This window comes from Megachile rotundata, chromosome 12 (genome assembly GCF_050947335.1).
Source record: "Megachile rotundata isolate GNS110a chromosome 12, iyMegRotu1, whole genome shotgun sequence".
NCBI lineage: Eukaryota > Metazoa > Arthropoda > Insecta > Hymenoptera > Megachilidae > Megachile > Megachile rotundata.
In genome coordinates this window covers 2441111-2467055 of record NC_134994.1, presented here as the reverse complement: position 1 = coordinate 2467055, position 25945 = coordinate 2441111, and the positions used below count along the sequence as shown (strand labels likewise).

At 31.5% G+C, this 25945-nt stretch overlaps 1 protein-coding gene and 1 long non-coding RNA gene across 6 annotated transcripts in view; one reads left to right on the top strand and one right to left on the bottom strand.

Annotated features, from left to right (window-relative positions):
• The window catches only part of Sk2 (Sphingosine kinase 2), a 295374-nt gene that overhangs the window by 27334 nt on the left and 242095 nt on the right, over positions 1–25945 (top strand). The window lies entirely within an intron of this gene.
• Positions 11966–15328, bottom strand: LOC143265492 (uncharacterized). Of its 2 annotated transcripts, XR_013040106.1 has the most exons (5): positions 13929–15328; positions 13601–13820; positions 13173–13486; positions 12464–12662; positions 11966–12225 (listed from the first exon to the last, which is right to left on the bottom strand). It is a non-coding gene; the product is annotated as an uncharacterized LOC143265492 (long non-coding RNA). The 2 variants fall into 2 exon arrangements; XR_013040105.1 differs by having other exon boundaries at positions 11966–12662.

Genomic DNA, 25945 nt, shown 5'->3' with positions numbered 1-25945 from the left:
TAATGAAGTAGTATTTTAAATTAAATTGTTTTTTCTGGAACGCTCTACATTTTATATAGATCGATTCTTTGGAGTATTTTGCATAAAAGTTTGGGTACATTGTAAACAAAATTAATAGTTTATGAGGCATTTTATACAAAAATTAAAATTTGTTCTAATTGTTAATATTTTTAACATTGTACTTTAATACTTTTTTGTTCCCCCAATATTTTGGAGAATTTATTTATAACAGAAGAATACATGATTTTATCTAAATAAAAGGTATTAAATTTGCAAATTATTTTTTACTGGAACTCTATGTATATTTTTTTACATGTAACGATACTTTGTAATATTTTTTATAAAAATGTACATAAACGTGTTAAAGTACATAAATTATTTCAGAAATTATTTAAATTGTTTTATGAAATTCAGTGAGAAGACATATATTGTTACTGTTATTGATTTTCGCATTGTGAACAACATTTGAATATATGTGTAATGTGCATCATGTACCATGTGCAATAAGTACACAATAAGCTTTACACAGTGAAAATGAAACAAATTATTGTAGCAACACACAGAATTATTAATCATTATAATCTTTGTTTGTTATTTAAATAATTTAAATTTACACTTCCGTTGAACTATGTTTTACATTAATCCATATAATTAAAAATAGTATAATATGTCTGCACTACAATTTGAATAATTATTAAAATATCCCATCTTTAGTTTATAATTTGAAACCATCAAGCTACTTTAGAAAAGTTAAAAATATCTCAGGTGTATTTAGAAATGTTTTAAAAATAACCGTACCAAATAAACAGTATATTGTTCAAAAAAATATGAAGATAACATAGAAAACGCATTACAGAAGTAAAATATTGTTTATTTGTTAAACATTTATTGTTTAATAAACATACTTTCTATTCGAGAGTAGAGTCAAACATTTCATTTATTTTTTAGTGTAAATATATTTAATGATAAAGTATCGTGATAAGTAGTGAGAAATATTGATTATATGTCATATAACTGGGAGCATATCTTCGAGACAAATTAGTATTAAAAAAGATTATTACGACTTAAATAATTATACACTTTTAAAACACTTTATCTACTTTCCAACTTTCTCTTACATATTAAATCTTACTCTTTCGATTTAAGTTGTTCATAATCAGATACTTACAAGTTAGCACTAGAGTCTAATTTAGAGTAACGGTTCATCAGAAAATTTTTGTGGTTCGCAACAAAATTTGGACATTATTCGCACTTTTCTTGTTTTATTAGTAATAAAACAGGAGTAATATTTCAAAGAATTCTTATATTCTTCAAACGTATATCGACTATAATTAAGAATAATATTAATACTACAACTACGACGCCAGTCAATATTACTCGTTTTACAATTATTTTAATATTCCTAGTATGAGTTACATTTTTTTCATATTTGATTGCTTTTACAGTAATTAAAGAAGTAGTGCAGTGATTTTTATTCTTCTTTATTTATTTAGAATGAAAATAATTTTGTATCGTGGCTGCATACATACATACATACCAATCAAAGCGATTTATATAACTTTTTACGATTTTGTTTAATTTTTCGCACATTTTTACAATTTTTACTGTGTATCATTCAGTACAATGAAGATAATTAGCAGAAAAATTCTGGATTGATTATAATGCTAATGCGAAAATAATGCATTCCTTTGAATGTACACTTAATAATTTGTTTCAATCTGGAGACGTAGAATGTGAATTAAAATTTTTGTTGTGAATATTGTTAGAAATATTTTGTTAATAAATTTTGTTGTGAATATATAAAACCAGGAATGGACTTGCAATAAGCTAATATGCATAGACTTCTAAAGAAACAACTTCATTCATGCTAATGGCGGCAAATAGGTTACTGTAATTATAATAGAATTACCATCATTCCTGTAATTATCACATATCTATAATAAATATGTGTGTGGAAAATGCGCTTAGGAGGAAATCTATCTTTGTAAAATATATGACAGTTTATAAAATTTTATAACTAATAATTTACTTTAGTATACTATAAGAATAACAGCTTCAGGTCAGTTTGTTGATATCTTGAAATATTGGTTGTTGTATGGTACCTGTAATGCAAGGAAAGCATTAAAAGTGCAAGTTTCAATTTAAACTTTCAAGATGTAGACTGATATACACATGTAAACTGTCGACATATAGGTTATGCTAATTTATACTAAGTACAACTGCCAATTTTTTTTATTTTCTTTTGTCACGCTATCTGATACTTAGACTCGAATTGTGTATAATATAACATGCATTTATCAACTATTTATATCTTAAAGTCATTATTACTTTTAACATCTTCCTTTCGAAGAATTCTTTAAACATCAGAGAAGATAATGTAGACTACAAAATTTTAAATATTTAAATTTTACAATATTATAGAATAGAAGATATTCCAAAACTAAAGAATAATATTTCTTGATATAATAGAAAACATTTCTTCGCCATATAAGGAACGAAGTTTCTATTCAGTGCTAAACTTACCCATTGTAAATATACATGTATTTTGAAATTAAAGATTTGAAAAAATAAATAAACCTTACATAAAACGTATATTTATTTATTTCAATATAAATCAATTACATTTTATGAAAAGCATCTTAAATTTTATAATTTAAAATAAGAAACTTGAGTAGTGGTCATTTGACTTGGTTTAGTAATTTTAATGCTGAAAAACGTTACAAGGATTTCATGACACAGCAATCAAAATTGTTTGAGTTGTACTTTGAGAAAAACAAATAACTGAAGGAGGCGTAATTATTTTGCAGAGAAAGAATAAGTGAATTTTGAGGTTTACTAAAGGAATGTTATTTTGTTACAAAATTATACTTTTCGTCAAAAACAGTTAAATAAGCATACTTTAGGTTTTATAATGCACCTGCACTGTAATATGCCCGCCGATTTCATTTTCGTGCCGATTACAAGGACGTACAGTCCATGTAAAAAGTATTTGTACAATACGTAATTTGAGTAAAACTGTTGTACAATATCGTTTTTTAAAAAAATTTCAGCAGATAAAAAAAATATATATTTGTACAGTTACCACTTTGTAACACATTATTTCTTTTTCTTATTACATAGACATTGAATGTAAATATTGGGAATGTCCGTTGACTAAAAGCCATTGTTTAAAAAAATTTTGTATTGAATTTTAATTTTAATACGGGTCAAAAAGGTACGGAAACTATGGAAGACGAATAGAAAATCGATACAAATTTACATAACAATTATAAATTATTCAGTAAAATTTCTTCAATTGTCGGTAGATTTCGGTTTACAATATAAGGAATCATCGACAAACGTTTGCAAAAAACTAAAAAATACAGGACGTCGTCCAGGAAAAATAAATGACAATACTGCACAGATATTAATGTTTCGTGATGTCGCGAAATATATGATATAATGCGTACCAATAAATAATGGTAAACATAGCTAACTGCAATAAAACGAATTGTAGTATACTATTATTGTAGTAATGATTTATATTGTAGTATACTCATATATCTTAGAGTAGAGAAATCCAACCTATATATAATTTATTATCGCAATTTCGAGTTGTACAACTCTCGAGTTTCTACAACTTCGGGTAATTAATACACACTGAAGAGTTTTAAGTGTTCTTCTATGTACTAAACAAAATATTATTTTGGTTACCAATAATCATTATCAACAACTGGAAATTTATTTTTATTACTGTCTAACGAGTATCAAATGATTGATTACATTCGACCGTTATCAAATATTATTACCACATATAATATTAATCGCCAATGCTTTGTCTATTTATTCAGCCACTTATTTTTTTTGTTACGAATCTATGACAATTACGATAAGCGCCCTATTTTTCCATCTGTTACTGTTTCATCGACATAGTGTACTAGAAAATTTCTAAATTCTAAATTTAGTTTTACGTTTTATTAAGTTTCTTGTTTTACAAGCGGTTTGTATGAATAAGTAGATAAACCAATAAGAAATTATTAGCCTAGATTTTAAGCAAAAACCAATTTTTTGTCGATATTGACTGGGCGGTAATCAGAAACCAATTTTTTGTCGATATTGACTGGGCGGTAATCAGAAACCACTTTCCGGCGTCAATAGTGGTTATCAATAACCACAATAAAATTCTGGGCATTAATAATGATTAGTAGTATGCACACAAATTTTGGTCATTTATATTGACTATAAGAATTAAATGTTTGTCGTCAATTTATAACTAAAATTAATTTCTGTTACTGGTGGTCAAACAAAGTTCTAACACTTTCACGACCGCATCTTTGCGCAGTGAAACATCGCCTTGAGCCGGCAATATTTTTGACATCACGTGCAAGTCAACGGCTAATAACAACGGCCTATCAATGACACCACATAAGTGTCACCGGCCAACAACGACTGGCCTGCATTTGGCACCACGTTGGTGTCACCGGTAGTGAAAGTGTTAATCACTGAGTTTAGTTATTAGTAATTAGAACATTTAAACATTGGTAATTTTAAATATATTATTCTTTCAGATTAAAATAACAACTGATTACTGTGTAACGAAAAATGATTTTTTATTTCATGTCATTTTACAAAAATTTGTAAAATAACTATTACTTTAGATTACTAATTTTTAATGTTGCGAAAGTTTTCAATACTACATTAATCTTTAAAACATCAGTGTATTTGTTTCACTTCATCGAGGGCTTCGTATGAAAGGGGTTTAAATATTAATTTGTCACTAATAAGATTTGTATGAAGAATAATTTTCTAAATGTAACAGTTCAAAGAATGAAAAATTCAATTTTTCAACGCGAATTAATAGTTAAAGGGAAGGGGATATTGAATGATTAATATCATGTGATATGTATACAAGCATAAACTTTGCGTTAAAACTGTACATGCGATACCGAGTACGAAAAAGCCATTAAATAATTAACTACATCATTCTTGATGCGGAAAACTTAGACCGTAATGGACAATTCTTTCTATGTTTTTTACTCTTCGGACTTATTGTTCAGACCGTAGACATCCAGCTATCGGTTTCGAGACGTCTGTGCTGAAAATCAATAAATCTCTAAGCGTTATATCTCGAAAACTAATAAAACTCAGATAAATACATTAAATCTTAATAAATTCGTATTGAAAAACACTATCACGTGATCGAAAAAAAATATATAGTTCCACTTATAAAACGAAAATTCACAATTATATTATTTACATTAATAACATCAATACAAATTATGTTTACTCCAAAACAAAGAGCCCCTTTTATCCTGTGATTTCCATATAAACACTTTTTCGTGTCATCAATATTCATGAAATATCACGCTGTCACACTTAGGCGTGGACAGCTTGTATGCACCGATGTCAACCCATGAATTAACGCATGAAAAGGTTGATCCAGGTGTTTGGAAGAGCTACGGCTTTTGGTGGTCACAATAGAAAAATGGACACTTGGAGTCAGACGCATTTTAAATGATAGAAACAAATGTATCACGCCAATTAGGCTAAAAACCATGACAATTGGCAAACGTATCCAGAGTAAGTGAGGGAGTTTGAATTGCGTGATGCAGTTAGTATTGTCATTATTATTCTTATTTGCCGAAATGTAACTCTGGTAGTGTTCACGGTGAGGATAGGTGTAGTTTTTTTTTAGTGTTGACATCTGTGTATGTGGTACATACAGGGTCTTTCTAGGGTCTGGCCCTGCTCTTATATTTCGGAAACGATGTTAAATATGGAAAAGTGTTTTGGACAAAAGTTATACGATATCAGGGGAAACATAAGATGGTGGCAACAGCTTGACTTTGGATGGTCTTTTGAAGGTCACGCGAACGTCATCTTCAGTTTTCTAAACAGGCCCCCCCCCCCCCCCCCCCCGAAATTTTTATAGTCCACGTCGAGACGTTTTTAAAATATTATCCATGTTTGTTTCTTGTGCAAATCATTCCCAGGATATGAGGTTTCGAAATAGACACATAAGTGATATAAATCTGATCGCGCAAACTTCGTGTAGCATATTTTGGGTAATGTGAATGCCGATGAAATATCAACTTTGAAGTTTCATATCTTAGGCAATGACTTATACTTGTAAGTCATGGTTTGTACAAAAAACAAACATAGGGGTCATTCCACGCCAACTCGATCACTTTTGGAAGTCACCATCTTCGATTTTGCTCTACTCGAAATATGTTGTAGTCCATGTGAAATTTTTGGGGGAAGGGGTTAAGTCATCATTTTGCTGGTTTCGAATTTATTATAGAATGACAAGCTTTTAAAGTTTGCAATTTTTTGCCCATTTTGGCGAAAATAGGGTTTACTTAAGAATTTTTTTCTCAGAAACTACTCAACCGATTTAGCTGAATTTTTTTCTTTTATTCATGAAGGATTGGACTATTTTAAAATGTTTTTTTTAACTTTGTCAATTTGTTATAAAATGTCCAAAAATTTAAACAAATTCTATTTTTTGCGTTTTTCTCAATGTGAGGCGTAAAGGGTTAAAATTGAAAAAATTATAGTCATATCCTTTGAAGATTCGCCTTTAAAATGAGTTTTGCAGAACGATGGAGCCTTGAAAATTGTCTACAAGTTGGAAAAGGACGCGGGGTACGCCCGTTTCAAATAGGCGAGTCGCGTGTTCATTTACCATAATCGGTTGTTTTATATCGTTGGTCCCAAAGCAATACTAGAAGACCTCGTATACGACTTAATGACTCTGCTTAAACCTCGAAAAGTATATTAGTTACCACTCTTGCCCAATGACTTAGTTATGTTAGATTTAACCCTAAAATAATATCAGTATAATCCGTTTATTTGGTTATGGGTTTAAAAATAATAAAAGTATAAAAGTTGTAAAATTGTAAAAGTTGCCGGATGCTAAGAAGCATGCCAAACATTTTTATACATTGTTAAAAACGGATAATCTGTTTATTACATAGCGACTGTATTTAGAAAAAACGAGAGTCATTAAATCACGGAGAATTTTTTATCATAGGCGATTTCTCAAAAAATTATTGTTTCGTCATTCAAGATGAAATACAAAATTACCATTGGAACAATAAACACGTTACTCTTTATCCTTTTGTTATATACACAAAGATCATAACCATAATTTCGTCATTATTTCTGAAAGTTTAGGACATAATGCACCTGCCGTTCATATTTTTCAAAAAACGTTAATAGATTATCTGAAACACATATCAGGAAAACATTAAAAAGATTATTTATTTTTCTGACGGGATAGCTGCGTAATATAAAAACAAAAAGAATTTCATTAACTTAAACATTTTAACGATTTTGGCGTTTCTGCTGAATGGCATTTTCGTGCAACAGCTCATGGTAAGGGATCATGTCATGGTATTGGGGGAAGCATTAAGACTTGTAATGCACACTAGCTTACAGAGACCATTGGAAAACCAAATTCTCAAACCTAAAGATTATTCGAATGAGCAGAATCATCTTATTCAAACATAGTATTTAATTATGTAACACAAAACGAACACATTGAACATGCTAACTGCTCACTAGCTGGCTTTGCAACAGCACTATCAATAATAGGTACTACAAGTTTTCATAGCTTTATACTATTATCAAGTAAAGAAATATTATGTAAGATATGTTAATGCGATAATGATGGCTCTGTGTTTAGTGTAATGAAATAGTTGTCATTATATTATATTTTTTTCACGATTTCTGAGTCTACCCTACATAATGATCCACTCCAGAATTTCGATTATAATCCTTCCGAATCCCTTGTCGATGGAAGAAAACCTTCTTAATATTCTTTTCGAGGTATAAACAGAGTCATTAACCCTTTCGCTACGGAGCGCTCGTGACAAAGTGTGATCGCTGCGACTGGAGCGCCTTAGTGAGTAGTTGACACTGAAGTACGGAACGCTACGAAGTATTATAATTAGATGTCGTTTCTTGTTCTTTCAATTTTACAGTGATATTTATTACATTTAGCAATATCATTTTACTTTTACCTATGAATTTACCTGTGAACTATTAAAATTAAGTTAACAAAATTACTTTAGAATTTGTTGAATTCGTTTGTATTGTTGTACGAAATTTTAAATAATGTAACAAATACTAACTTTGCCTTTCTACTACTGATTTATTTTATTTAATGTGTTGCTCTGTGTTGTTACAAAAATTCTGTCTAAAAACTAACGAGTTGGTCTTTTTATCAATTTTCGGATGTGGGCATGTATTCGGAGGTGAGAACTAAGACTAAGGTGGGGAAAAGTCGTTGTCTAATCGTCTGTTTTTGGTAATGTCGGAGGTTGTTCTTCCCTTTCCTCGGGGTACGTGTTTTGGAAAAACTCAAGTTGGCGTACAGGTAGTGAGAATATTTTACCTATGGTTTATGGTGTGTTTTATTGCCGAAGATTATGAGAGCGAAGTGATTAGGGTTTAAAGCGGACCGCAATTTAGGTTTTTTCCTTGACAATAAACGTGGATATAAAAATTAGAAATTGAGAAAAGGACCTTTCCTGGTTATAACATAACGGCGCTCTTAACAGAATTATAAATTCGTGTAAACCTTTTAATCACTACTATTATAAATTGTTGATATACATATATCCGTCGTTGACGATGTTATAAAGAAGACTGAAACAGTGCATTGTTAAAATAAAACACAATATCGTCTTGTCGATTGTGTTTTATTTCATGACTGTAAATTGCTTTAGGCATGCAGCATTGCCAAATATGTACTCGATTAAAAAAAGTATCTGTAAAGTACGAAATAAAAGTATACATGGCATGAACGTATAAGTACGTTCTTCATACATGAGCGCCAACTTTTCCAGAGCGTATATAATGTGCTCTTCGCATATGAATGGTCATTTTTCGAGGGCGTATATGTACGCCTGTCGCGTCGCGTCGGAGCGAAAGGGTTAAGTCGTATACGAGGTGTTCTCATATTGCTTTGAGACCAGCGATATATTAGGTCATCCCATAAGTCGTGTCGCCCTTTCGCGCAGTTTATATAAACATCCGTATCTTGTTTGGTCGAAATGTTTACGAAAACTTCTCTCTGGACCTTTCAAGAGGTACCCTTTCTTCAGTATAACACGTGCATCCAAAGTATTCAGAACGATATTTTCGATATAAAGAATGGAAACAATGAGTGTTAACGAAATTCATTTTCGGCATTGCATGCTGTATGAATTTAGAAAAAGCAGTTCAGTGAAAAATGCAGTTAAGAACATTTGTGACGTGTATTGGAAAGGTGCTTTAAGTGGAAGAAAATGTCAAAGGTTTTCTAAATTTAGAACTGGGATTTTTGACCTTTCTGATAAACCACGGTCCGGTCGACCAACAAAGTTTGACGTGCAAAATTTAACAGCTTTAGTTGAAGCAGAACCCTGTTTAATAGTTGAAGAAATAGCTGAAAGAATGAACAGTAGCAGTAGTACTGTAGATAAACATTTACATGAAATTGGAAAGATATCAAAGCTTGGAAAATGGGTTCCGCACGACCGCACACAGCAAAGACAATTTTACAAAAAATAAAGAGTTATAATTGGGAATATGTATCCCAACCACCATACTCACCGGACCCTCCACCAAGTGATTATCACTTATTTCGATCATTGCAAAATTTTTTAACCGGTAAAAATTTGGACGATTGCAGAACATGTTAATTTGGCAGTGACTCAGTTTTTTAATTCAAAACCACAAAAATTTTTCGAAAATGGGATCAAACAGTTGTGGGAAAGATGGGAGGAAGTCATTGAAAACGATAGCCAATACATAAATGATTAAAGACAAATGTAAGTATTATTATTCTATAATTAAATTTAGTGTTAAAAAACGACACGACTTATGGGATGACCTGATAAAACAACCGATCATAGTAGCTGAGCGCGCGACTCGCCTACCTGAAACGGGGGTACCCCGTGTCCTTTTCCAGATTGTAGAAACGTCAAGTTTTGAGGCTCCGTCGTTCTAAAAGGCTTATTTTAAAGAGAAAGCTTAAAAAAATATGACTTTATTTTTTCTAATTTTAACCCTTTACGCCCCTCATTGAGAAAGACGCAAAAAGGGAATTTGCTAAATTTTCTAACATTTTATAACAAATTGACAAAGTTAAAAAAAATATTTTAAAATAGCCCAATCCTTTATGAATAAAACAAAAAAACTGTAGCTAAATGGGTTAAGTAGTTTCTGAGAACAAATTCCTAAATGAACCCTATTTTCGCCAAAATGGGCAAAAAATTGCAAACTTTGAAGGCTTGTCATTCCGTAATAAATTCGAAACCGACAAAATGATAACTTAACCCCTTCTCCCCAAAATTTCACATGGACTACAACATATTTCGATTAGAGCAAAATCGGAGATGGTGACTTCCAAAAGTGAGCGATATTGCATGGAATGTTCCCTATGTTTGTTTTTGGTACAAGTCATGAATTACAAGTCATCGGCATTCACATTACCCAAAATGTACTACACGAAGTTTGCGCGATCAGACTTATATCGCTTATGTATCAATTTCGAAGCCTCATATCCTGGGAATGACTTACACACGAAACAAACATGGATAATATTTGTATAGCGTTTCAAAGAGGGCTATAAAAATATGCAATAAAAATTTGGGAGGGGGCGGTCTGTTTAGGAAACTGAAGATGACGTTCACGTGACCTTGAAAGGACCATCCAAAATCAAGTTGTTGTCATCATCTTATGTTCCCCTTGATATCCTACTAATTTTTTCGTTTGAAACATTTTTTCATATTTACAGCCGCTTCCAAGAGGTACGCGTAAGGTTAAACTTTACAGGAATTCTTTAGATTGTACTGTACTGGGGGAATAAAATCAAGGAGTTTATTAAACACACAAAACACGTTATTATTAATAACAAGTTTAATACTAAAACAGACAACAACACTGTAAAATATTCACTCTTGAAACAAAGTTTTCGCACACAATTTGGTTTGGTTTTTTGTTATACGTAATTGTTTCTACGCTACAAGAAAGCTCTAGAACTGTTTTCAACGCCTTTTCGTTGTCAACTGCCCTGTTTTTTTTTGTTTCGCATCGTTTTTTGTCTCGTTACTAATTTATTTACAATATCGATTATCTTCGAATGCTGTGACTTACAAAATTGATATCCTCGAATGCAGTAATTTACGAAATCGATATCTTCGAATACGGTGTTTTCGACCCATCGACCCTACTACTATTCTACAGTACCAGATATACAATCTCTAGCAAACGTAGCATAGATCATGAGGTCAACCGAGTCTGAGGTATAAAGATTTTCGTACATTAGCATCATGATTAATTTACTATTTTACATACGGTGTCACGTTTTTTATGCACGCCTGATATTTTATAAAGTCGCAAACTCTCCTAAAAATTTCACGTCTCTGTCGAATTATTGAATAAACATGATGGATTCGGTTACATAATTCTTGTAAGTCATTTACTGACTAGAGTACACTTTGCTTTTCAAACATTCTTATAAAAAGAAGTCGGTTAGGTATCAAATTTGAATTCGAATTACGTTTTGAGCAGCAAGTATGACAATTTTATTGTTGCTTTATAGTCCGATGGAATAAGTGTTCGCACTAATTGAATATGTTATAGATACCATACCCTATGGCAACGGAGATTCTGCTTACTGGTTTTTGAATTTTATTCTACAGTACTTACAATGCGATTTGCCGTTTGAGTTTCAGTAGTGACTTCTATATGAACCAGAGTCATAAAAATGTTCCTGAAGATTTTCAAACAGCATAGAATAAATGTCCTAGTGATCAAATTAAGGAAGCAGTTAAAATTCCTTATATCAATTAAAATTCCTTTTATATCTACCATGTAAAGTAATATGTAAAGTTACAATTAAATGTGTATCCCAGAGGGGAAATTTTCTATTTTTAGATGAAGTAATATAAAAATCTACATTTGTGAAAAAAGAAGTTTTAGTTTAATTAAAATCTGAAAATGTTCATATAGTCCGATAATTAAACAATACTCACGAATATTTTAGTTATTAATTTTATTTCAAATATTAAATGTATATTAATCTAATCATTTTCAGTAGTTAATAAAAAAATCAAAATGACAATGTTTTATGAAACTTTTTACAGGCAACTTGTAACGAAGCGTCTTTTAAAGGCTTTTACTTTAACCATAATCGTCTTTTCATTTGTATTCTTTTTTTTTCTTGCTTTGGCGTTCTGAAGAATTTATGTGATTCTGAAATGCAAGAAAAATGATTAAAAGTGTATTGTAAAATTTAAGATTATGTTGATATTATTGTGAGTTGGAGAATAAACAGAATTATATTTTTGTATATGTGTTATTAACGTAAATGTATACAAAATACTTGTTTTAAGACTGTAATAAATTCGTTTAGACTGATTCGTTCAATAAGTTGGTTTGATGCGAAAGTTGAAACGTTCAAAATAGAAGGAAATTATTACAAAATTCTCACTCAGCTGATAATTATTGTGACTTGTTTAAACATTACGACATTTGCGGTGTGAGATAAAACTCTTCAATTATGAAATTTTTCGATGTAAAAACCTGCAGTTTATGCATTTCCATTAGCATGACCATATAATCTGCTATTTGTTCATTGGAATAATTCTCGAGCGTTTTCATTACAATGGAGGATGTTTCCAGTTTGGTAGCTACAATAGAAAAACGAATGAATTTATACAAAAAAATTACTTAAAGTATTTCGTAAAATTTGTTCGTATCTAGCTTCATATTCGAAAAAAACTGAATTTGACAGTTGTGAAATATTCGATAAAAAGATTGTTCACGACGCATAAACTGACAAATGCTACTTTCTCATTAATTCAGGAGTAAATGAACGCTATTAAATAAATAAGTCTAATCATAATTAACATTAAAGCCTTTATCCAAATGCAATGCTACGAAATTAATTGGTAATATCAAATGTTTTTATGTGCCATAGAGCAAGGTGTATAAAAAACTGCATGTTTCCATAAAATTAGTTTAATATAGTGTGAAAATAAGAAAAACAATTGCATTTATTTATTATGCACTCAAAAATAATGAACAAACCAAATGATGCTTGAAAATAAATTTTTATTAGTCAATGGAGACTCTGGAAAAAAATATTCAACCATATAACATTTGCAATTAATGAAATAAAGAAATGAACAATAACTTACTTAAAATTCACGTTATCTAACATTTAGTCACATTACCACGTATACGTATGTATAACAGCTCGTGTGCGTTGTGGCATACTTTCTATAAATTTTTGCGTTCCATTGCAGTAATTTCATTCTACGATCCTTCTATAGCGACACGCAGTTCAGTTTTGTTTGTAGGATTTTTTTTTGTATTAATTTCTTGCACGTTGAAAAAATAAAATGTATACAATAGAAAGTTTTTCTATATTGTAAACAGATTTCAAAACTGTCTTCAATCATTTGATTCTTAAATTTTGAGTTATAATATTTTATAATTGTATCGTTGGTAGCTAAAAATAATAACGAATAATAACAAAATATGAATAATAATAAGTATGAAATAATAATACTAAAAAAAAATTAAACATTGTAAATATAAAAAGTGGATGTATATTAAGCCCTACCATTGATGCTTCTTGCGCGTAGCCACGGCACTGACTTGGCGAGGAGAGCGAGCTATGGCCGCCTGGCGGCAAAACACCGCGCACGTGCTCCCGGCAGATATTTTTTCGATTTTCTGGAATTGCATACAGCTACAACATTTACCCCACATAATTTCTTCATCAGAAATGTCTATACAATTCGATATTGTATAGCGAATTCGCGCTACATAAATAACTTTTTCTAAAAATGCAAAAATAGTACATAGGAAATGCGTACAACGGCCGTTTTTTAAACTTTCATCAATATTTACACCTATTTAGAATTATGCAATATAACAATTATATATACCAATTTATTCGGGACACTCTCCTCTATCTTTTAAAATTAATTTGAATGTCCTAGCTTTTTTAGTTTCCTCACAATATCGCATTTTCTACCCAAAACACGTGTTTTTACAAAAGCTCGTGTTTTTCCAAAACTGAGGGTGATAGAGCAATTCGGTTTACGGATTCTTGTTCAGGACGAGAAACTCTACAAGGATCACCTAATGGGTATTGTAAAACATAAAAAAGTTTAAATTTGTTGGACAGTGTAATCACTTATTAATTGGACGGCACTAAAAGAGTTACGTATTCAAATACATGAATACAGTAAAGACTGGATAACTGCGACAAACGATGGACTGGATAACTGCAACGTTACTATCCCCACCACTTAGGGGGGTCCCCCTTGAATTTTGACACTTGACGAGCGAACAGCGTATGTAATGTAATCCGAACCGGCGTATCGATGTGACAACACTAATGCAACAGTAAAACTTTTTTATTTTTTGGTTTTGCTAAATATTACTTTTACCAATATAATTGTGAGATTCTCCTGATCAAAATGAGACCAAACACGGCATAATTTAAGCAACATTTGTTTATGTAGTAATATTGTTTGTTTTTTCGAGTGTATGGAGGCGCGATTTTGTATGGAACCAAAAGACCATCACTCGTCAGACTTCTCTAAAAATTTAATGTTAAACAGCCTCTCTCGTTCGCTTTCTGTCCTTTCCTACGTTTAGCGGTCGACGCGAGCCAAATGTAAACAAAGAATCGACACCTCGACTCGATAACTGCAACGCTTGGGTCCCGATTTTGTTGCAGTTATCCAGTCTTTACTGTACTTTTAAATACACGTATCATTGCTAAAAAACAACATTATACCATTACAATAAAAATGTCTGTTTTATTCCATCTTAAAAAATATATCATTATAGTATATTATAATAATAGTTTATAATGTTCCATTTTATAAACTTATAAAATTTTTCTGATGTGTGTTTTCTTTTTATCATAAAGTATATGTTCGTGAAATTTAATTTATTGTTAGATGCAAGAACTTACAATAAAATTGTGCTGACTGTTTAAAAGGTCATATATTCTTGCAACCATATATTACCGATTGCGCAGCATCTTTTTACATTTGTATATTTAAATACATGTTTATAATTTCACACAATATCAGATTACTTTATTTCGTATCGCAACAGAGATATCGAAAATGTTTAGACATTTAATGAGTATACGTGATTCAAATAATACCCTGAAGATTTCTGCAATGTTTTATGTTTGCAACATTTATTTGTTTTTATTTTAATACTCAGAAATTAGATTAGTTTCGCAATTTCAGAGATAAAGCATTTTATTAACGAAATTGTGTTTATTCAAAGATTATCTTATCTGTAAAGTACAAAGTAAACGCAAACGAATTGGGAAAATGCATACAAATACGTTAATTATTAAAATTTAATCAAAATATAACATGGGTAATGGAAAAAATATTTTCGAAAAAAAGAAAGGAAAAACAACAACGAAATAAATGTTAACAAATCAATAAATTATAAATTGACTCTAATAAATAAATAGTAAATCAGGAATTTATGTGGGTATTTGAGTAGGAAGAATGCAGTATTAACCATTGTACAATGTTAAATTTGCTTCTTCCGTTCGACGATGTGAATTACGGTATTATGAGAATTGTTTTAAATAATTAGTATTCGCTGATAATTACGCAGTATTGTTCAGGCTTCGTTATTGCAGCCATTGTGGTGCTTGTTAGTATATAAATGCTCATTTTAAATTACATAACATGATCAAGGACTCTTCTGATTGTGGTTGGTGCGATGAAATTAAGTAATGACGATGACCTTTCATATTTTGCAACAGAAATATTAAATTTGAAATATTCACAATAACTCTTTAATATTAAACAGCTCAAAAAATATTCCTGCAAATGTCGATTAAATTATGTTTGTACATATGTTTGTATTTGTGCGCTTCGACTTAATGAAACCGTGAGCTGGTTTCGGTGTGAATCAATGAAATCCTTCGAAATCAGAAAATACCTGCACAAATGATTGAGGATGAAATATGCAATATTTACCAAGAAATGAAAGTTTGTCTTGTAGCAATTCATAAAAGGAAAAATACCTCGAGAATAATAACAGAATATTCTGACGAAGTGTGTCTAAAAGAGATGTTGACGCCAAAAAGAAGTTTGTGGTGGGGATCGGCATGCCGCTGAGACTGGACAAGCAACTTGAAATTAAACATTTTATTGATTTGGAAAAAGTTAAAGAAAGTAAGTAAAAACCGCCTTTGCCAAACACTCGTTCTAAGGAAGCGTCCATATTATGTCAACAGACTTATCAGTAGATACAGTATTCACTCCGTAAATGTTACTTTTGCCGGTCTCGATTGTAACATTTACGGTAGAGGTCCTACATTTTTTGTAGTGTGCCGAACGTAGAAAGAGACAGCGATACAAAAGACAAGGAGGGATAGAATTTTGAGCGTTCGGCAAACATGAAAGACTCGTGCGTGTTCTGTCTTTTAAATTTAAAAATTAAAATTATTTATTTTTGGTTTTTCGTCAATGGAACTTTTACCATCGTATTTGTCTCGTTTTTCTGATTAAAATGACACCAAACACGATATGATTACGATCGTAATTACTTATGTAACAAGCCATAAAAGTTTGGGATGTAACATTTACGGTAGAGGTGCGAATTCCTTCTAAAGGCTTGCTATACAAGTAATTATGATTTTAATTATACCGTGTTTAGTACCATTTTAATTCGAAAAACGAGACGAATACGATAATCAAAGCTTCATTGATGAAACCCCAAAAATAAAAAATTTTGATTTTTGAATTTAAAAGACAGAAAACGCACGAGTCTTTCATGTTTGCCGAACGCGTCAACTTTCTGCTTCTCTTTCTTTTCCATTTGCCGTCCTCTTTTATGTTAGAAACTTTAATCACTCGTTAAACACACAATTGTTAACGTAATTATATCATGTTTGGTGTCATTTTAATCAGGAAATCTAGACAAAAAGAACAGTAAAAGTTTCATGAAAAAATAGTAAGAAATAAGAAAGTTGTAATCTTTTCCTTTGCTTGCATTAGTGTGTGTCTCACCGATATTCGATCCTCGTCGTTTCGGCGACTGATTGTGTTTCATTCTTGACTAATTTCGAGGGAGATCCCCCCAGTAGTGGGGATAGAATTTTAACATTTACGGTAGAGATCTTTTTAACATTTACGGAGTGAATACTGTAGTCGAATTTTCGCGTTTCTTGTTTTGCCTGTTCCATGTTTATCGTTGCGAAAAGAAGATAAGAAAGGAAAGAAACCATTTTCTTGTATGGTTTTTTAAAAATTTCACAATTTAGAGGTGTAAAAGTCTAAGGATTTGGAGATTTAAGAATTTAACAGTTTAGCGATTTGGGAATCTAAGAATTTAGCAGTTCAGCGATTTGGGGATTTAGGAATTGGGCTGATTATTAGTGATGCGAGGATTTATCGATTTAGGCATCTAGGGAGATCCCTAATGGATTTGGAGATTTAGGGATTTTAGTACTTAGCAATATGGGATTCATGGACTTGATATGTAGGGATTTGGGATTTTGAAAACGAATCCTTTTCTTTTTCTAACAACAGACCTGATACAGGCAAAGCAAGAAACGCAAAAATTCGACTGCCTATCGACAAGGCTACAGGACCAGTTACTGGTATAATGTAAACGCGCCCTAACGACTCCACAGTAACAAAGTAATAAAGCTCACTGAGTCGCGAAAAACATGCTAAATTGAAGAAATTTTTGGTTATAAATTGCTGTAAAAGGCATCTGTTGTTTGATGAAGAACATTCTAGAAATTAAAAATAGACTCAATGATTTTTCATGAATGTGCCAAAATAATATTATCAATATTTTTTGGTTACGAAAATACTTAGAAATATAATTTCTGATTTAAGGAATTAATTATTGTATAATTGTTTGATTTATAGATTTCATTAATTTTAGAATTTCTTTATGTTGCATCGCCTTAGAGTGCGATGTAACTATTTCTCATATCGTAAAAGACAATAGACCGAGGATTTCGAACTGGCCGTACCGGCAATAAGTTTATGAAGCCATTGACCATTTTTCGGTAGACAAAATTACTTTCGCGTCAATAATCCAAGTTTATTGCTTGGGACCAGCATGTTTAATTTCCAATTCCATTATTTTCAACCATCGTAGTCAGGGTCAGAGTGCTTTTTCACCTTATTACCTGCTACGGGTTTTTCCCAAATCGCGGAATCCTTCGTGCGTCACCCCTTGGTCGCGGCTACTTTCGGGGGTGACCATTTCTTGTATGAGGGCGGTATCTACGTCTCAAAAATCACAACCAATGAAAGAACACATCCCCTTCCAAATCACCAATCCGAGGTAACGTCGACAGTTACTTTTGCGGAAACGAACAGAACTCATTCATATTTCGAACAGTAACACTTAAAACACGAAACGAATCCAACTAATATCTCAAACAACGTATTTATTTATAACACGAAACGAATTAACACATATCTCGAACATTTATAATACGAAACAAATCGACTTACAACACGAATCAACAACTTATAACACGGACTATCAATTGTAATCAGACTCAGAGCTTATTAAGTTGTGACTGGGTCAGAATAGCGCTGCGTGCTCGAATCTGCGCTGTTCACGCAACACGTTATTTCAACGTGAGAGTATTTATTTTAGGAATTTTTGAAGGCAACTCGTTCCAAGATTTCGTCGTATTGCTGCCAAATCTTCGTCTCTTTAATGACACCGACAAGCTGTGGAATAATGAGCTTTCCTTTATTCATTCGTCCATGACAGAAAGTGTTAGAATGTTATACAATGTAGCAAGTATAATTATAAAATATAAAAAAGTAATTTTATCTGCATTAATTAGGTATTACTGTCACCACATTTCGGATGTTAATGTATGTATAAAATATTGAAGACTACAAAGTAAACGTAAATAATGTTATCAATTGCCTGTGGATCTCATAGACTATATTGGATTTCTGATGATTAAGAAATATCGGAAAGTAGAAAATTTGGGAAATTAGGAAACTGGAGGACTTAGGAATTTGAAAGTTTTGGAATCTAGAAATTGTAAACTTGCGGATTAGCGAATTTAAAAATTCAGGCGTTTAAAAAAAATTTCAGGTTTACATATTTTGTCCAACCCAAACTGAAGACAAGTACTAAAGAGATTTTACTTACAATAAGTTTTAATACTAGATTCGTAGAATGCGTAAATATGACAAATCGTAAATTTTTTACTTTAAATTACAGAAATTGAGACGTTTTTATCAAGATAAACGTTATCTTTTGTCGAGACAAAGTCATCGTAGAAGCTTGTTCACAATGTTTTATCGTCATCCTTTGTTCATCTCGTATTTATTTTTCTACTTTAGTTTTAATTTCAAAATAAATGAAATCAAACGTTTGTAAATCTAGTGTGAAACAACTATACGTTGCATATAATGTTCGTGCAATAACGACTAAAAATTGCGTCATTTACACTGCTGGCCAAAATTAACGCACCACTTTCTTTAGCCATTTCTTTCTTTACGTTCTGTTGGAGGTAGGACTTTGAAATTTTGAGGATAGGCTTTGAAAAACAGCAAGGGGTGGTTTTTTGACAGCATGTAGCGACAAAGTGGTTGGTGCAAACGCGACCAAACTTTTACCAGGTATAACTGGGGTCGAGAGGAAGCTTCGGTAAAAGTTTGAGCAAAATCGAAAAAACCGCCCCTTTGGGAGGGGCGGAAAATTAGGGAGGGGGTTGGGGGTGTCGCAGGCGGTTGAGCCGGGCATTTTCGGAAAGGTCGCAACCTAAAGAACCTCATTCTGTAAAAAAATTTCGGATTTTTTCTTTTTTTCTGTCGAATTTAGAGCCTTTTTTTTCGGTTTTCCGACCCTCTAGCATTCAAGGGGTCGCCGATACCGCAAGGGGGTGGCAGGCGACAATGGCACTCCTGGAGCATTGAGATAACCCATGTGCCCAACTATCCTCAAAATTTCAAAGTCCTACCTCCAACAGAACGTAAAGAAAGAAACGGCTAAAGAAAGTGGTGCGTTAATTTTGGCCAGCAGTGTATTTTCAAAGTGTGGCAAATCAGTTTTTAATTATTTCGAGATGTGCAATGGTATGTCCATTTTTAATATATTGCTAAACAAAATAATATACAAATTATCAGGTAATATTTCACTTGTTCATTATTATTATTATTATTATTATTATTTTTTTTTTTTTTTTTTTTTTTAAATTATTTCGGTCCAAATTGTCGTCATATTTAAATTCTAATTTCATGTTTCTTCTTTCATTACCAGCTCTCATAGGTCTTATTTCTATAAATGTAATAAAAGTAATAAGATTCCTTGGAAATGAGTATTTTTCGCGGGTAGCGCGTTAGTAATGTGGTAACAGATAAGTATGTTTATTTTGTTATTATTATCTACAGCTTTATTTTCAGGTGCATCACAGTTATAATTTTCGTTAATCAAGGTGCATCACAGTTATAATCTTCGTTGTCAAGAATGGATTTGTCTCATTTTCAAAATAAAATGTGATACAACAACTTTTAAACAGAAAAATTAACAAAAAAGTGTCATTTTTTTATATATTATTTAAACAAATGCGATTTTTTAAAATCCATTTGCACAGTTAGATTCCGTATTAAAAAATACACAACTTTGCAATTTAAACCATCCCTCTAGCTCTACTGGTTTCCGAGATATTCCACAAAACGTGATTCTCACCCCCCACTTTGAGGGCTATTTTCACCCCCTTAACATGAATGATGGCAGCTAAAAAAAAAATACGTGTCGAATATTTTTTCGAGAACTACATTATATCCAAGTTTCATCAAAATCGGAAATTATCACTTCGGGATGGCCCCTTGTTAGTATAAAAAGTCTGAAACATTAAAATCCATATAACGTATGAGTCATTCCACGCCAAATCGATCACTTTTGGAAGTCACCATCTCCGATTTTGCTCTCATCGAAATATGTTGTAGTCCATGTGAAATTAGGGGGGGTTTAAGTCATCATTTTGCCGGTTTCGAATTTGTTAATGAATGACAGGTCGTCAAAGTTTGCAATTTTTGCCCGTTTTGGCGAAAATGGGGTCCACTTGGGAATTTTTTTCTCAGAAACTACTGAACCGATTTAGCTAACTTTTTTTTTGTTTTATTCGTGAAGGTTTGGGCTATTTTAAAATATTTTTTTTAACTTTGTCAATTTGTTATAAAATGTTGAAAAATTTAAACAAATTCTTTTTTTGCGTTTTTCTCAATGAGGGGCGTAAAGGGTTAAAATTAAAAAAAAATATGGTCATATTCTTTGAAGCTTCCCCTTTAAAATGAGTCCTTCAGAACGATGGAGCCTCGAAAATTGACGTCTCTACAAGCTGGAAACCGACGCGGGGTACCCCCATTTCACATAGGCGAGTCGCGCGTTCAGCTATTATGATCGGTTGTTTCATATCACTGGCCTCAAAACTATACAAGAAGTCTTCGTACGCGATTAAATGACTCTGTTGGTACTTTGAAAAGTCTATTGGTAATATGTTAAACTTAATTTTGAAGTAATATCATTGTGATCTGTTTGTTCGGTCATCAGTTTGAAAACGTTAAAATCGTAAAAGTTGTTAGGTTCTAAATAACATGACTAACATAACAGCTACGACATGTAAAAGCAAAAGAAATTATATTAATTCAACTTATCATTTTAATAATTTCGATGTTTCTGCAGAATGGCAATCTTTTGCAACAAGTCATGGTAAAGGATAGTATTGGAGGATAGCATTCAAAGACTTGCAATGCACACTAGCCTACAAAGACCATTAAAAAATCAAATTCTCAATCCTACAGTTTTATTTGAATGGGCACAATCATCTTTATCAAACATAGCATTTAATTATGTAATACAAAGTGAATGTATTAAACAGGCTGATTGCTTACAAACGCACTTTTTAACGGCTTTATTAATAACAGACAATGGAAGTTTGCAAAGCTTTGTGCCATTATCAAATAAACAAATGCTACGTAAAACTTGTCCGTACGATAATGATAGCCCAGTGTTTATTGTAATAAAATAGTTGTCATTACATTTTCCTCTACCATTCCTAAGACTACCCCACACGATGGTGCACTCCATACTTTTGATCATAATTCCTCTTATTCCATCCCGATTGAAGAAAACAATCTTATTTTGCGGTTTCCATCGAGTATTAATGCCTTTTTGTAGAACATAAATAATAAATGTAGGAACTAATATCTATAAATCAAATTACGATTAAAAAATGTGTCATTGACCAAGAGTGATTACTAATACACTTTTCAAGGTACCAACAGAGTTATTTAATCGCGTACGAAGTCTTGTATAGTTTTGAGGTCAGTGATATGAAACAACCGATCATAATAGCTGAACGCGCGACTCGCCTATGTGAAATGGGGGTACCCCGCGTCGGTTTCCAGCTTGTAGAGACGTCAATTTTCGAGGCTCCATCGTTCTGAAGGACTCATTTTAAAGGGGAAGCTTCAAAGAATATGACCATATTTTTTTTTAATTTTAACCCTTTACGCCCCTCATTGAGAAAAACGCAAAAAAAGAATTTGTTTAAATTTTTCAACATTTTATAACAAATTGACAAAGTTAAAAAAAATATTTTAAAATAGCCCAAACCTTCACGAATAAAACAAAAAAAAAGTTAGCTAAATCGGTTCAGTAGTTTCTGAGAAAAAAATTCCCAAGTGGACCCCATTTTCGCCAAAACGGGCAAAAATTGCAAACTTTGACGACCTGTCATTCATTAACAAATTCGAAACCGGCAAAATGATGACTTAAACCCCCCCTAATTTCACATGGACTACAACATATTTCGATGAGAGCAAAATCGGAGATGGTGACTTCCAAAAGTGATCGATTTGGCGTGGAAGGACTCGTATATTATAAAATTTTTTCAGATTTTCTCATCGCAAACTTAAGTTGTAAAAAATGAAAAACCACAAAAGACCGAATAAAATGCAATTTTTTTTATGATATCAGGGCACTACTTTAATATTATTGTGATAATAATATATCGGCATAATTAATATTCCCTAATTTTTCAGATTTTTCGGTGAAGTACGTAATATAGTAAAGACTGGATAACTGCAACGTTACTATCTCCACCACTTAGGGGATTCCCCCTTGAATCTTGACACTTGACGAGCGAGCAGCGTATGTAATGTAATTCGAATCGGCGTATCGATGTGACAACACTAATGCAACAGTAAAACTTTTTTATTTTTTGGTTTTGCTAAATATTACTTTTACCAATGTAATTGTGAGATTTTCCTGATCAAAATAAGACCAAACACGGCATAATTTGAACAACATTTGTTTATGTAGTAATATTGTTTGCTTTTTCGAGTGTATTGAGGTGCGATTTTATGTGGAACCAAAAGACTATTACTCCTCGGACTTTTCTAAAAATTTAATTTTAAATAGCCTCTCTCGTTTAGTCTCTCTCCTTTTCTGCATTCGACGCTCAGCTCGAGCCAAATGTAAACACAAAATTGACACCTCGACTCTGTAATTGCAACGCTTGGGTCCCGATTTTGTTGCAGTTATCCAGTCTTTACTGTAGTTAAAAAAATCAAAAACCTATATATTCTTTTAAAAAAGTACTTTCCGTTTCGAATTAGCATGACTTTTTTCAGTATATTTATTAATTAGTTGTAATCAGATTCACGTTCATAATTGATAAAAATAATATATTAGTTAAAGAAATAAAATGCAATTCGTTATATTTTGAAATGTAAAACGTTGTTGCATCGACGTCATAGGCGAAGAGGTTAAGAGGTTTTGCCTCGTAATCGCTACATGTTTTCTGGGCGCAGGTTTGCCTTGGTTAAACTTAGATTTTTAAATATGTTTTTTCTTCGTATTTTGCTTTTTTTTAATAATTTTAATTATAGGTTTAAAGTGTTCTTGAATTACTTTTATACATTTCTACATCTACACGATAAAAAAATAATTACTTGACGATTAACATTTTCAGGTTTTAATTAATTTGAAATGTTTTCTTTCGAAAATACAGATTCTTATTATTTTATCTGACAGTAGAAACTTATTTAATTATAATTTTAAATCGCCCAAATATGAAAGAAATTGCCATTACTTTAATTGCTTCTTTAATCGTTTGACCATTCGAACATTTATCTGATTCTAATGTGAGTACGACTTCCAATTAAGAAATTTCAGAAATCGGGATGGTGACTGCTATGTAATACGAAATGTTTTATGAAAAAGATTTTTGCTTTACAGTCTGAAATTATCCATATGTATCCTAAACTTGAACGTTCAAATTGAAATGCGGAAAGCTAGATTATTTAAACGTAACATATTGCAGTGTCATTGCACAGTATTCGTGGTACACGTGCGTGGTGGTCACGTGTAAGGATCAGATGAATGGAGCAAGAAGTAACCTAACCTAACCATTTTTATTTCACTTGTAGAAATAAAACGTTTCCTCGTTTACGTCACCATGTGTGTTGTCCGAAGCAGTATCTTTCTGATATGCATATTTTTCTTTTTTCTTTTCCTAATAATTTAATCATCGACATTACCAATACTGTAAGAAAATAACCTCTATAAAATAACAAACTTTTTCTACAATTATGGTAATTTATACAAGTGCTAATAACGAATATATTTACAATGACGTCAATGCTTGGTGTTTTAATATTAAATATCGTTAATCCTTGATGATTTTAATGACACTTTATTACTTTGTTATCAAGATATTCACAAGCAAACTAATTTCATGATGTAAGAAAAAAAACACTTACATACACCAATCGTTTCATTTCTGAATCAAAGATTTGGAGTTGAACGAAGTCCGATTGTTAGACATAATCTGTTCGTTAATGCTTCTTTAACTTTAAGTATCAAACATTTAAAAACACTTGAATTTGGACTTATTTTAAGCGATACGAACATAAGTATGTAAGTAAGTACATATATGTATACATTTTAATTGTATAATTTGTACATATATTTGTTCTCCCACATATGTACACACATTATTAGACTTTTTATTTATATTCATCAATGTTTCTCACGATAGGAAAGTGGACTGAATATGTTCATTTAAGTAATTATTAAAACGTTTAAATTGCAATATCTTCGTATGTTAATGTGTTTTATACTCCCTGCATTGTTTCACACCGATAGCTTACAAAAATTATAATTAAATGATATAATTTATTGTGTGTCAAACGATATTTTTTATCTAGCAACAAGATGAGGAATTACATTTGTTTATATTTGTTACGTTTGGTTAGGGGTGCATTTGCAAAGTATGATGAATTTATTTAAATACGCTCAAATATTTTAGAAAACATGAATGATGGGAAGAAATGTTTCAGGCAAAAGTCGTACAAACTCTTATCTACTTAAACTAATGCTAAACTTTAAGCGTTTTTTTCTTGCATGTAAACATTTACCTTTGAACAATTTTACTTGATATTATACAACTTGTACCTGAAACATTTTTTCATATTATTTATATCTTTAATTATTCTTATAACTATATGAGTATTTTCAAATAAATCCGACACATTGTGTACATACATTATGAGTTAGTAAAAACTATCAGCTTGAATATCTTCTAAATGTAAACTATTCGACATAAAAAACACTAGGGCAAAACAACTCCGTTCAAAGAAAAGCTATTAACGTCATATAATGGCTTCTTTCCTATTGTAAATTTCAATTAGCCTTTTTTTCTTAGTTTCAATAGTTTAAAAAATATTTAGGGTGCGATTTTTTACGAATACAACAGTGCACGTAAATGCAAATGCAACATTTTTTTGAAGGCGACTGTATATTATTTATTTTAAAGTCATTACACTAAAAGTGTATTTTTTCTTCGAGTAGCGTCTATTTACTAGTATATAGTAACAAAATTTCACTAATTAAGGTGTTTTAAATTTACACGTGT